This window comes from Octodon degus, unplaced genomic scaffold (genome assembly GCF_000260255.1).
Source record: "Octodon degus isolate 3935 unplaced genomic scaffold, OctDeg1.0 scaffold00076, whole genome shotgun sequence".
Lineage (NCBI taxonomy): Eukaryota > Metazoa > Chordata > Mammalia > Rodentia > Octodontidae > Octodon > Octodon degus.
This window is the reverse complement of record NW_004524652.1, coordinates 4,762,891-4,775,618: the sequence shown is the minus strand read 5'-3', so window position 1 is coordinate 4,775,618 and position 12,728 is coordinate 4,762,891. Positions and strand designations below refer to the sequence as shown.

The 12,728-nt window shown below is 50.9% G+C and overlaps 1 pseudogene; it reads right to left on the bottom strand.

Moving 5' to 3' along the window:
- Positions 1 to 665: 665 nt before the first annotated feature.
- Positions 666 to 12,728, bottom strand: part of LOC101567234 — a 14,691-nt pseudogene continuing 2,628 nt past the window's right edge.

The following is a 12,728-nucleotide window of genomic DNA, read 5'->3' as shown; positions in this document are numbered from 1 at the left end:
CGGGCGCCGGCGGAACAGGGCATGGGCCAGGCCCAGGTCGATCCCGCCTGCCGCTGCTGCTCTCCAAGGTCTCTGTCGGCAGAGCTTCAGCGTTACCTTTCTTTCTTCTTCTTTTCTTAAATTTTTAATTAATTTTATTGAGAAACAAATAGCAATGAGACAGTTTCAAAACAGGTTAGCGGGACAGTTATAATAATTAATACATCGCATATTGTTGTCTTCATACTAGTTATCCATAGTACAAGATGCAGACAGGATTTCCTGTCCAAACACTACTAGTGCAATTTTTTCTTCTCATTGAATTAAGAGAAAATAGCTGTAAATCTATCCTATTTTGTATATACAGATACAAAATGGTCCTTCATTTATATCCCGCCTTTTTAGTTTAGTTTTGTCAGAGATGGGTATTCTGTTGCCATTTAAGTATTGCAGGTGCTTGAATCCAGCAAAATAATCTAATATAGTCCAGTAGTCCATAATAGTAGTGGGCTGTCACCCTGACTAACTCTATCTGCTGACACCTTTCTCTCTACCCAGCTTTGTTCAAGCTTTTGCGCTCGCTTCGGCTCTGCTGTGGGCAGGGTTCCGTTTCCTCGGACCACTCCTGGGAGAAGGGCTCTCGTGTCTCTGGCCTGGTCTTAGGGCAAGACCCTGGAGGCCCTGGCTCAGTCAGTGGGCGCAGTTGTGTCACCTTTGGCTCTGGTCGCGTCACCCCGAGCAGGGCTGTGCTTCCCCACGCTCGCCTGGAAGGCAGGCTCTGGCAGCTCAGAGCGCTGCCTCTTTCGCTCCTGGAAGTCGAGGACTCTGTAGGGGTGTGACCCAGGACTTGACACGGCTAGTTTCCCAGGATGCTCCTGCAACCTTACACCACTGTCCTGGTCAAGCAACCGTACAGCAGTCTGCTCCCGAGGCGGAGCAGGCTCTTCAGGACAGGACTGAGGGGTGAGGCCACTCAGCCACCGGGCCTGCCGAACTCTGTGGGGGAATGGAGTGAACTGACTTTTGGGTTGAAGGGCAAGAAGCCGCCACAATGAATATGAAGTCAGAGCTGGGATGCCGGGGAGGGTACACGCTGAGCCCATCTGAAGGGTAATGGATGGGTGACAGGCGGTACCGCCTGGCCAGGCGCAGGCTGGGCCACAGGGGCAGGGGAGGCCACAAGCGGGAGTTATGGGCATCCTGGAGTATGCGCCCTCTCAGGTTTCTCCTAAAGGTATTCGCTGGGCCTGACGGAGGAGGGCCCCTGCTCCTTCGTTTGAATGAAGGACATTTTTGTGTTCTTCAGGAAGAGAAGCTGGCTGTACAGGCATGTCTAGGAGCAATCCTGAGACCTGGCTCACTGAAGTCCAGTCGCTGTCCCCTGTCTCTCTTCTGGGCTCCTGTAAACTAGGGCGGGCAGGGAGTGAAAGGAAGATCCCGAAGGTGGAACCAGAGTCTTGAGCCTCTGGGGGCACAAAGTCCGACTTTGGGGTCCAGATCCCGCCAGCCTTGAGAAGCAGGAAGCTCTAGCGGGGCCTAGTTGGTGAGTGAGGTTCTGGGGGCCAAGTATGCAGAGATCCGAGCACCCTGGCTCTGCCAGGTGCCACCTCCCTGGCTCCCTGGAACCAGTACTCTCTGAGCCAGGCTGGACTGGTGCCCCAATGGACAGCTCCTCACCCCCTCACCTGGCAGGATGGTAGCCAGGGCTGCAGAGTCAGCCCCAGACTCTATGGGCCCTGGAGCTTCTGTCTGTGGAGGGGGCCTAAGCCCCGTACTTTGTCCCCCAGGGAGCTTCTGTCTGTGGAGGGGGCCTAAGCCCCGTACTTTGTCCCCCAGGGCTAGGCCTGAGCTCCTTCAGGGGGTTCCGAAGCTGAGTGGTTGCCCCCAACATTCATGATTTCTCTCTTGGGTGTGTGGCTTTTGACCTAGGGCCTGCTGCGTCAACAAGGGTACACTGAATACTAAGTTGTGACTCCTGCACCAGTTTCCCCGGATCTTGGTTCTCCTGGTCCTGGGAACTCAGTTTGACCGTGAGGAACGCCTCCCCTAGGGTTCCTCTTCAGTTGCCCTTTCCATGCCTGTGTCCCTCTGGGCTGCTCTGCTTTTGTCCATCAGCTGCTGCTTGGCCCCTGTGGCCGTTTGTCCTTCAACCTAGGTCTAGGGGAGGCTCCCAAGTTGTCACCCCTCATCACTTGGCAATATCATGATGCTTTTTCTTCACCTCTCATCTCTTTCAAAAGCACCTTCTGATCTCTGGAAACTGACCGGTGCTGAGGACGGACCTCGCTGCCTCAGGGTCCGCTGGGGCGCTGGAGGCCTCAGCCAGGTCCCTTGACTCTTAGCTCAGGATTTTTTTTTTTTTCTCTGAATACCTTCAGGGCAGATTTGGCTGGCTTGAGTTGTGGGGATCGAATCACAGCAACCTGAGCCTGACTGCTTTGCTGAAGCAGCCACTTAAAGAACTGAGCTACAGGGCAGGCCCCCGACTCTTAGCTCAGGATGCTCTATGTAGACCTGTCTTTCCCCCTTGCTTTGGGGAGTAGGCTCCTTCAGGGAAAGGTACAGAATCTGGGGTCCCACCTGAGGTGACAGAGTGAGGCACTGGAGCAGCTGAGGTTGCCTGCTACACTGGTGTTATTTTAAGACATGTCTTCCTTGGGGCTGCTGTCTTGCCTGTCTTCCTCATGGGACCCAGGCAGAGGGCACAGGCGTCCTCAGAGCTCTCAGGGCTCAGACTCTCTGGGGATGGGTAGCAGGGACCCAGCAGGGACCCAGCAGGGACCCAGCAGGGCTGGTCGGAGGCAGAGAGGACTCCTGAGAGCATCGCGTGTCCTGGATCCAAGGGTGGGGAGGGCAGGATGCAGGATGCAGGATGCAGGATGCAGGATGCAGGATGCAGGAAGGACCTGGACTAGCCCCGGAGCTCTGTGCGCCTTCTGCTCTGCCTCCGTCTCTTTCTGCCTGCCACCATGCTGGCAGGAAATGCCCGGCAGCTGCTTCTTGGTTCACGCGTCTCCCTTTCTAGAGTGAAGTCAACAGGGGCCAGAATTTCTTAATCCTGTTCCATTTTTTTAAAAAAGGAAACCATGGACTCAGCATGGGTTATTGTTCATATCTGAAATGACAACGGTGACAGGCAGGGGGCCAGTACATTTCACAGAAAATGGTGGCCTGGCCCCTTGTCACCATTGCCATGGTGACGGAGGGGAGGAGGGAGGTGTGTTACGGATGGTCCTTACATCACTGTTAGATGGCTTTCCCCCGTTTCAGATCTCGCCATGCCTAGGCAGTGTGGGAGGCAATGAAGAAAAAGGAAAGAAACACGGTCCCTGGTGCCACAGGGTTCACAGCCGTGGGGCTTATGTGGCTGGGCTCCAACTCCTTGAAGGATCCCTGTCTGACAGAGAGCTGTGGGCACTCACCTACTGGCATCTGTTGTGCTGAGAGCCACGGCCCTGCTGGAGACCCCCAAGGGCATCGTTCCCCCTCCTCCTCCTAGGACTGGTGGGGAGGAGCCCACCCGGGTGCTGCAGAGGCTGGAGAAGCCCCCTTGTCCTGTTACCACCAGGAGACATCAGAACAGCCCTTCTGCAGGGCTGCCTCTTTACTCTCTGAGAGCCGTGCTACTTGAAATCACTGTGTTATTTAAGAACACATGAAGAACTGAATTTTGAAATCTAGTGCTTTGTGTATAATAAATGGTCAGGCTAAAAATAGCCATCTAGTGTTGGGAGGGGAGGCTGGTTGGCTTCGGAGTTATGTAATGCACAACAGGGCAACTGGAAATCATTTCGGTTGGAGCTCACGCCTTCGCCTGACCAAGGTGAGCTTACATCCGTCCTGCAGCTCTGGAAAGGAGAAGCCAATGTTTGCAAGCAGAATGTGGCCAGCACTCGATTCCCATGCCAGGGTCTAGCGCAGTGGCGGCCAACCTGTGGCACAAGCGCCACAGTGGGCTGTTGGTGTCAGTCGAAAGCTCTACGAGGTTCATCGAGAGGAGGCAGGTGGCCAGGCCTGGAGTCGTGCTCCAGAGCCTCACTTACTTGGGGGACAGCTGAGAGGGAGCAGGCCAGAGGCCACACGTCGTCACGACGTGGGGCTTTCAGACTATGTGGTTGATTCTCCTAAAGATTAAGAATCATATTCATCTAACATCCCCATAAACGTTTTTTTCAAAGCAGAGTCTCTCCGACCGATATCACGTCCTCAAAGCTTTCTTTTGAGTCAGGTGAAGGAAAGGGGACTGTGAGGAACAGCTTGCTGGTGTGTAACTGAGAAGACCAGCCCTTCGCCGGGTGGCAAAGCACCTCTGTCCCCATCCTGCCCCGGTTGCTTAGCAGCAGTGTGATCCAGGCCAAATTATCACTCTCCTTTCAGCTTCCATCCTCTCCCTCAGAGGATGGGAGGAAAAGCCGTCATCCGTCCATGGCCATGTGGGAGGGCGAAGGAAGATGGCAGTGAGGCCGGTCGCGCTCGTCCTGTGCCTGCCACCTCCCAGGTCCTGTTCTCCAGTGCTCTGTGGGTCACAGGGTGTCAGTGCTTACCTGACTGCGCATGACTACATGTGCCCCGTTAGCGCGCAGATGCCTGGAAGCCACTCGACACCACACCTGGAGCTTACCTACAGCGAGGTGCTTAAGAAAGGCTCTCGCGGAATTCTGCTTGGTTATCATGTCCTCTACCATTCTGCTTTTAGTCATCTTTGTTGCTTGTTCTTTTGATTTCACCTGCAGTCTGAATAAACACATTTCCCAAGTATATTCACTGAAATTCCCTAAATGCTAAACTCACTTGATTGATTGATTGATGGGCTGGGCCAGGGGTGCTCCGGCTCTGAGCCATGATGTCTCTAGGCCCTTTGTTGTTTGGGGCAGCATCTCACTAAGTTGTTCCGGCTGGCCTCCACCTGGTGATCCTCCAGCCTCAGGCTCCGGCCAGCCGGGATTGCAGGTGTGCCCACCGTGCCTGACATCATTATTTTAGTAAAACATTATTGAGTAAGTTCCACGTACAAGGTTCCTCTGTAGATACTTTACTGTGGCATTTCAGAGCTCTTATATAACTAGGGTAAACTTTCCAAATCCAGAAATTAGTATTAATACAAAGAATTATCCCCAGGACTTATTTAAACTTCATCTACTGTCCCACTAATGATCCCTATAGAAAAAAATGCTTTTTTTTTTTGTTTTTGGGTATATTTTTTATTTTATATTTTTTTTGTTTTTTTTTTTTTTTTTTTTTTTTTTGTGCGGGGCTTTGCTTTTGCTTTTGTTTTTGCGGGGGGGGCTGTGTCCCTGTGCTCTATCGCTTTTTTCCCCTGTTTTTTTCCAGGACTGTGGATTGAACCCAAGGATTTTGTACTGAGCTACATCCTCATGTCTCTTAAATTTTTAAAATTAATTTTGAGACAGGGTCTTGCTGATAGGTTTTTCAACAGCACAATAAAGAGATAGGAAAGATAAAAGAAGCCTTTATTAGCTCCACAGCCCTGGAGAGGACCGAGGGCAGATGGATGGGGCGGATAGATCCTCTGGGCTAAGACAGAGAAAGCCAGGGCATTTATGGGCTTTTGTTATGGGTGGGGCTGGAGGGGCTGTTTAGAAATATCTGAGGAGCTGATTGGGGTCTTCCCAGTGGCAGCAGGAAAGGTAGAAGGAAACTGCACCCTGGGCTGGGCTGGAGAAGCAATGGGGAGGCGGTCTCTGCGAGGATAAGCTGCTGTTTTAAGGGCTTTAGCTGTATTAGATGACTACCGTACTAGTTCAGCAATTCATACCAGGGCCAGAACATACCACTTGCCAAGTTGCTAAGTTGCCTAGGCTAGGTTTAAACTTGTGATGCTCCTGCCTCAGCCTCTCAGCTGGGATTACAGGTGCGTGTGGCAGTGCCGAGGCTATGTCTTTTTTTTTTTTTTTTTTTAAATGTATTTGGTTGTTGCAGGGTCTCACTATGCTGCTTGGACTCCTAGTGATCCTCCTGCTTTCAGCCTCCCCAGTGCTGAGATTACAGGTGTGTGCCACTACGGCTGGACTCTGGCTGGTTTAGCCTACTCTGGGGGCAGGACTGGTGTGGCATGTGGTGCCAGGGATCAAACAGCGGTCCCCACGCTTTCCCTAAGCCGAAACAGGTGCTTTAGTCCACTGAGCTACCTCGCCGGCCCCTAGGCTATGGCTTTTGATGTGGAAGTTTTCCAGTTTTCCGCAGATAGTGGCGCATTTGGAATGTGGAGGCCCATTATTCCGTCTCAAGCCTGCAGTTCGGCTGTGTCTGTGTGGAGTCGCTGAGCACGCACATGATGGTGTGTGTGGGTCGGGACGCCGTGGACATTCACCCCATCACGAGGGATGCTAGCTTTGGCCATTCATGTAAGCTGGTGCTTGCTAGGCTTGGGCACCGTGAAATTACTGAAATTAGTTGTCTGTCATGCAGAGGTACTTTGGCACTGTGCAGATAGCCCATTCCTGACCGCTCTGCCTGTCAGTTTAGAATCCAATAATGATTCTTGACTGCAAGAATTACAGTAAAAAATGGCTGAGCCAGTGGTGATGTGCTGGTTTTATTGTTCTTTTTGTATTGATCTGCAGGAATGGGGCCTTCTTTCTCCCATATTTATTTATAGCCATATGGACTCAGATGCTTACTTGTTTTTTAGTTTAATTTTAATGCTTTGCATTTTTTAAGGAAAGGCCTACAGGGTGTTCAGGGTCTCACTGTGTAGATCAGACTTGTAGTGATCCATCTGTTTACAGCCTCCCAAGAGCTGGGACTACAGGTGCACGCCACCACGCCTAGTCTCAATTGCTGTCTCAGTGCGCCCTGGGTGTGGGGCTGGCACAGCATGCCCAGGATTGAGTGCCCAGCCCCTGTGTCTGCTTGCAGGTGCTTTAATTCAGATGCTTATTTTATCCCATAGATAAGACTGGCCGCCGTGATGGTTTATGTGATGCTACCTTGTCCGGGTTCAGCAAGGGTGTAGTGCTTGATACAGTGCGTCCACTCGAGAAGTGTAAAGCTTACCTGAATTGCTCAGCAGGTCCACACCCCGGAGGGGCGTGGAGGCCCCTCTCTTGGGTGGCTCACCACTTCAGGCTGTAAAAGGGAAATGAGGATCCTTGGAGCATTCCACTTCCTCAGAGGAGCTCCGGTTTTTGCAGTCAGCTTGGATGCCGTCTCCTGGCTTCAAGCGCAGACTATTCAGCCTTTGCCCTGGACCCTTCAGCCTTCTGGTGGAGATTCGTCAGCCTTCTGTCATGGACCCATCGGCTTCCTGATACGGACTTGCACGGAACACTGCAGTGAGCTCGAGACCTGGGACCGAACCCTTCAGTCTCCAGGGTGCAGACACCCTCTGCACGCTTCCTCATCTGACTCGGGCTGACTGTCCTAAGCCAATCTGATAATCTCCTATACATCTGTACATCTTGTGTTGCATCTGTTCCTCTAGGAAAACCCTGATGGATACAAAGGGGCCTCCCTTTATGCCATCACCTGTGTCCTTTGAATACTTGTGGGCACTTTGCTGCGTTCTGGTGCCACTTAGGCTCCTGCACTTCAGGCTTCTGCACTTTCCTTGCGTCATCCGTACATCAGGCCTTGTCCCGAGGAGCTCTGGTCTCTTGATGGAAGGATGTTATTTAGAAATGAAACCTGAGTACTTGCTTGCTGGTTGCTAAAGGGAAGGTATCGTCTGCATCCAAGCGCTCAGCGGACAGGAGTAGCAGATACCCCCGACAGACCCACGCGCCCTCTCCATGCGAATGCTGCCTGCTCCTGGGAGCTCTCTGCTGGTGCGTGGTCCCAGAGCTCCCTTGAGCTTTCCGTCTTCTCTAGCAGTGAGGACTCTGGCTCCCGTTGCCCAGTACATGGTGCTTGTTCAACCCTTGACGGCTAAAGCACTTGCGGAACGGCTATTCCCTACTGCTACAGAAAACAAACCTAGGATTCAGCATGTGCTTACAGCGATTTTATCTTGGTTCTGAGAGTATCCAGTCAAAATAATGTGCCAGTAAGTTACTGCAGCTACTGAACTTTGATAGCACAGAGCGTCGCAGGCTTATCCTTGTTCACACTGGATGTGTACGGCTCAGATCCTCTGGGGTTGTGCTCTGTGCCATTCCTACCTGGGGTGACACAGCAGCCTCCATGCTGGGGACAGAGAGGGGGAGCTGTGCATGAGTCTGCTCTGCTTGGAGCTTCTGCTCTGCAGTGAGCACCTCTTTCCGCTTATGTTCTGTTGGCCAAGTGCCATCACGTGGCCGTGTCTGAGTTCAAGTGGGCAGTGACATCCATGCACATAATGTCCTGGACCACAGCACTAGGGGACAAGTGCTGCTTATCTAAAGTCATCTTTAAAAAATCCTGAGAAGACCCTTAGCCTATAGTTAAGCAAACTGGAGCACGAAGCCTGCTGCTGACCGCCACTCAGGTCCAGTGTATCTGGCATCACAGCCATCCTGTGTGCACGGGCACCGAGGCCCTGGGCTGTCTGGCCCCCTCTGATGAACGTATGTTCCACAGAGCACTTCTCCCTGCTCCTGTTAGAAACAATGCGCCGCCCAGGATCCTGAGCAGGTGAGCTCATGCCAGCCTTCCTCTGCTGAGGATGCTCCTGGATGCAGGGACGGAGCCATGTCACTTTACCAGCCAGATGTCCAGTTTCCTTGGTTTTTATTAATCAAGTAAAGATAATGACAGGACCAAGCTCATTAACACATGAGAATTGCATCCGATGACACGCAAAAGGCCCCTCCTGCAGTACTGGCACAGGGCGGGTGCTTGTTGTGTAAGGGCTGGCATTCTTTTCCCTTGAATATGGTGCTGGCAACATCCCTGGGGCCCTGGCATTGAGGTTCTGGTGTGTCCTGTGCTGTCCACTGACCCGCACAGGGCTTCACATCCCAAGCGGAAGGAGCCGCGGCCACTTCCCTGCTTGAGAGTGGGTGTCTGAGGCTGCTGTGATGGCCCAGTCCTCCCATCCTAAGAGTTCTCCAGAACTCAGTTGGGTCTGCAGGCCAGAAGCCAACAGAACTGTCACTTGAGAAGTCCCAACCATCAGGGCACAGAGGGAAGGAGAGAACAGAGTGGGCACAGATGGAAGGATTCTTCTTATTGCCAGCATATGGAGTTGTTACTCAGTCTGGTAAAATCTGAGCTGGTCACAAAGACCGCTGGAGGCACCCATGCTGGTCCTACCTGCTCAGCAGGGTTTCTCTTTTGCCAAGCCCTTTCTCGTCCGCACAGCTGTCGTGTCAGCCCTGAGCTCGTCCCAGACACAGAGGTGTGGCACAAGCCTGCTTCTCTCTGCATTCGGGTCCCCAAGGGGTGAAGCACCAGGGCACAGTTCATCTCAGCATACTGATGATGCATCTTTTGTTTGTCGCAGCTGGTAGATGATTCACAAAGTGCCACCAAATCTACAGCGTTACTTTTCTTGCCTAGCGAGACCCCATACTTGCCAGCTGTGACCTCGCCCTCCCCACCCGCCAGTCCCCTCACAAATGAGACTCTTCTGCCCTGTGGATTTGCCTGCCCTGGGCGTCGCCTACAGCTGGAACCATCTCCCGTGTGTCCTTGGAGTCTAGCTTCTTTTCCTGACATGCTTTCAAGGTTTCTGCATGTCGTGGTGGGTACCAACCCACTACTTTTTGATTCAGTGATATTCCTGGGCATCTTAGCTTGGTAGGAGCCGCCAGTGATTACGTGGAGATTTCCTTTAGCCCCTGGAATCTGCCTCAGCTTGCACTTCCTGCTTTTGCAGAGACTTTAGGCCAGCCAGAGGCAAGAGATTTGGGCCTTCTCTCCTATTTCCTGGTGTGAGTGCAGCTCCGGGTAAGGACAGGACAAAGTCCCAGACTTTCAAAGCCCCTAAGCTATCTTGGCTGTTACCTTTTCTTTTTCAAGCTCTTGTTCAAGTTGGTATCCACTGCCTGCCATGGGTAGGAAGCTGAACCACAGTCTGGAGTTGCCTCTTGACACCTGTCTCTAGGGGAAGGTTGACCTCACTGGTGAGCCCGGACTGGGTCCGGTCCATCAGAACCTTGCGGTTGGGGTCTTCCAGGGGGCCATCAGGGGCGTCAAGTTACCAAAGTTATTTGGGAACAAGGTTTGGAAAGATCTCTGGGTCTCTGTTGTCTCTCCAGTGACTTCCCCACTGCTGATTTTTAGGGAAAGTTGGGTTGTTAGTCTTCAAAGCTTTCACAAGCTGGGGAGTCGGAGTGCAGGGTATCAGGTTAAAATGCCGGTGTTCTCTGGGTTTCAAACCAAGATGCAGCCTTGTTTCTCGGATGTGCATTCTTACAAGTGCATGAGCAACTGCTCACTGCTGGAGTTCTGAAAAGGTCTGGTTTTGGCATTGTTCGCTTGTCTCCCCGTGGCGTTCTTGGAGAGCAGATTTTGCTGACGCCCGTAATTACCCTGAAGCCTTCATGGATGGTGTCGTCTTGCGCAGCATTAATGGAAATGCAGCTGCGTGGATGACCGTAGCTGTGCTTTGAGCTGTGGAACCCCGTGCTCCAGGGCAGGAGCAGAGGCGCTTTGCCTTCCCATAGGTGACGACGTTTGAGCGATCTCTGGCACCGGGGGGTGCTTTCTAGGTAAGGTTCTCCTCAGGAGTTGTTTTTGTCTGGGTGCCCAGGAATGGGGCAGGGCTGCTTTGGGGATGGTCATGTGGCCGTTAGTAGGCACTGGGAAAGCCCGGGGCAAAGCCCTCCACCACCCACAGGAAAGCCGGGTACACTGACACTGCCGCGGGCTGTCTGTAGCGGAGGCTCCGCGAGCTGCAGTCTGTTGTTAGAAACACGGATGTCGCCTCCATTGAAACGCATTTGGGGAAACCTCTTGCAGCATCTCGAAGGCTTTGAGTTTCTTTATACAAGATAGAGAATAATATGGAATATTTTCCCCTTTCTTGGTGTTTCCTGTAGGCTGGGCTCATATGAATAGGAAGTAGAGAGGAGTTGAAATACCTCCTCAGGTTACAAATTACATTGTTTTGAAAATATTTTAATAGATATGCCAATTAGTTTCATTTATACTACTAGGTTTTTTTTTTTTTTTAATGTATTTGGTATAAGGTCTCACTATGCAGCTCAGATTTGTAGCGATCCTCTTGTTTTCAACCTTCCCAGTGCTGGGATTATAGGCCTGCATCACCAGGGCTGGCGCAGTGCACCTGGGGGTGGGGCCAGCGCAGCACGTGGGGCCGGAGATTGAACCCGGGTCCCTGTGCTCGCCTAAGCAGGTGCTTCCTTGGCTGAGCTATCTCACCAGCCTTACACTACCAGTTTATCTTAGTTCATTGAAAAGAAAGATTTGTATTATCTGTTTCTTTTCTTTTTCTGCGTGACTTTTTGGTTTATGTCTTGTACTCTACTTTGAAGATAATGTTACCCAGGTTAATCATTATTTTTATTCTCTTGATTATGACATTTTCATTTTTCATAAAATAATAAAGGAATTTCCTTGCGAGTGACAAACAAATCAGTTCCAAGTGACTTCAGTGAAATGGCTTTTTTTGTGTATCTGAATTTCCAAAGATAAGAGAGTCGAGGTATCGCTGGAGTCAGGGACCCACAATCACCCCAGGAATCTGGCCCTCTCCTACCTTGGTCTCCCATCTCCTGCACTTGGCCTCCCTCAAATGTATCTTTGTGATCAAAGGGTTCGTCTATTTTGACGGGCTGCTTTGGGGTCCTGCAGTCTCCGGGAGGCCTGGTCCAGTGGCCTCGGGTCATTTGCTTCTTGTAGGATAGTGGTGACACCCCAATGAAATGCTATCATTAAGAGGGGGTCGGGCTGGACGGCGAGCCGTGAGGACTCACGGCCCGGCTGGCGCGCAGAAAGCGCCGCGCTAGGGCTCCAGCTGCGCTCTGGAGCCCATTCGGGCACCGCGCTCTGGCACCAGGGCGGTGTGTTTTCCACGCACGCGGACGCGGTTCCCAGCCCCGCCCCGCTGCCCCACCCGAGAAGGTCCTCGTCTGAGCGCTCACAGCTCTCCCTGTCCTGCCTGCCTGTCGCCGCGGCTCCGTGTGTCTGTGCCTCATCTCCCGGGTGCGAGTGTGCGAGTGGAGTGTGCAGGCACGGAAACTGGACTTCCGTTCTGCGGAATGAGCTCCCGAGCTTTCATCCAGAGGAGAACCGCATGTGTAAAAAAAAAAAAAAAAGACTACATTTTAATAGATTGCAAATTGAAAATAAATCATTTACAAATATAAATGAATATAACACTAAAAATTGTCCAAAATAAAAATGAAGAATTTACAGATCAGTTATAATAGTTCACTGTGTCAAAATCAGGAAACTTATATTTATATAAATAGAATTCTCAAAATAGAAAGGAGTAAGCAATAAATATTTAAAGATTTAAAATTTCTGAATTTAGTTCAACTTATAATACCGCATTTCTAAGAAAACTGAACCTTTTTGCATAAGAAATTTAAATAAAGCCATACCAAGATATAAAAAATGAAATTGCTCAAAACTTATTGTAAAGAAAAAAATCATTAATGCATATACATAAAAAATATTAGCTATGGAAGAAGAAAATTAAATAGCATATTATTCCACGTTAGAAAGAAAAAAGGACCAAGTGTGTAGAAAAACTAGACTAATTAAAGGAATAAAAGAAAAAAAAATCTGTCCTCTTTGAATTTTATACTTAGCAAACATACCTTTGAAAACTAAAAGTAAGATTTTCTAGTTATACAAACTTGAAACAGTTTAATACCTCCAGAAGTAGCATATAGGAAATA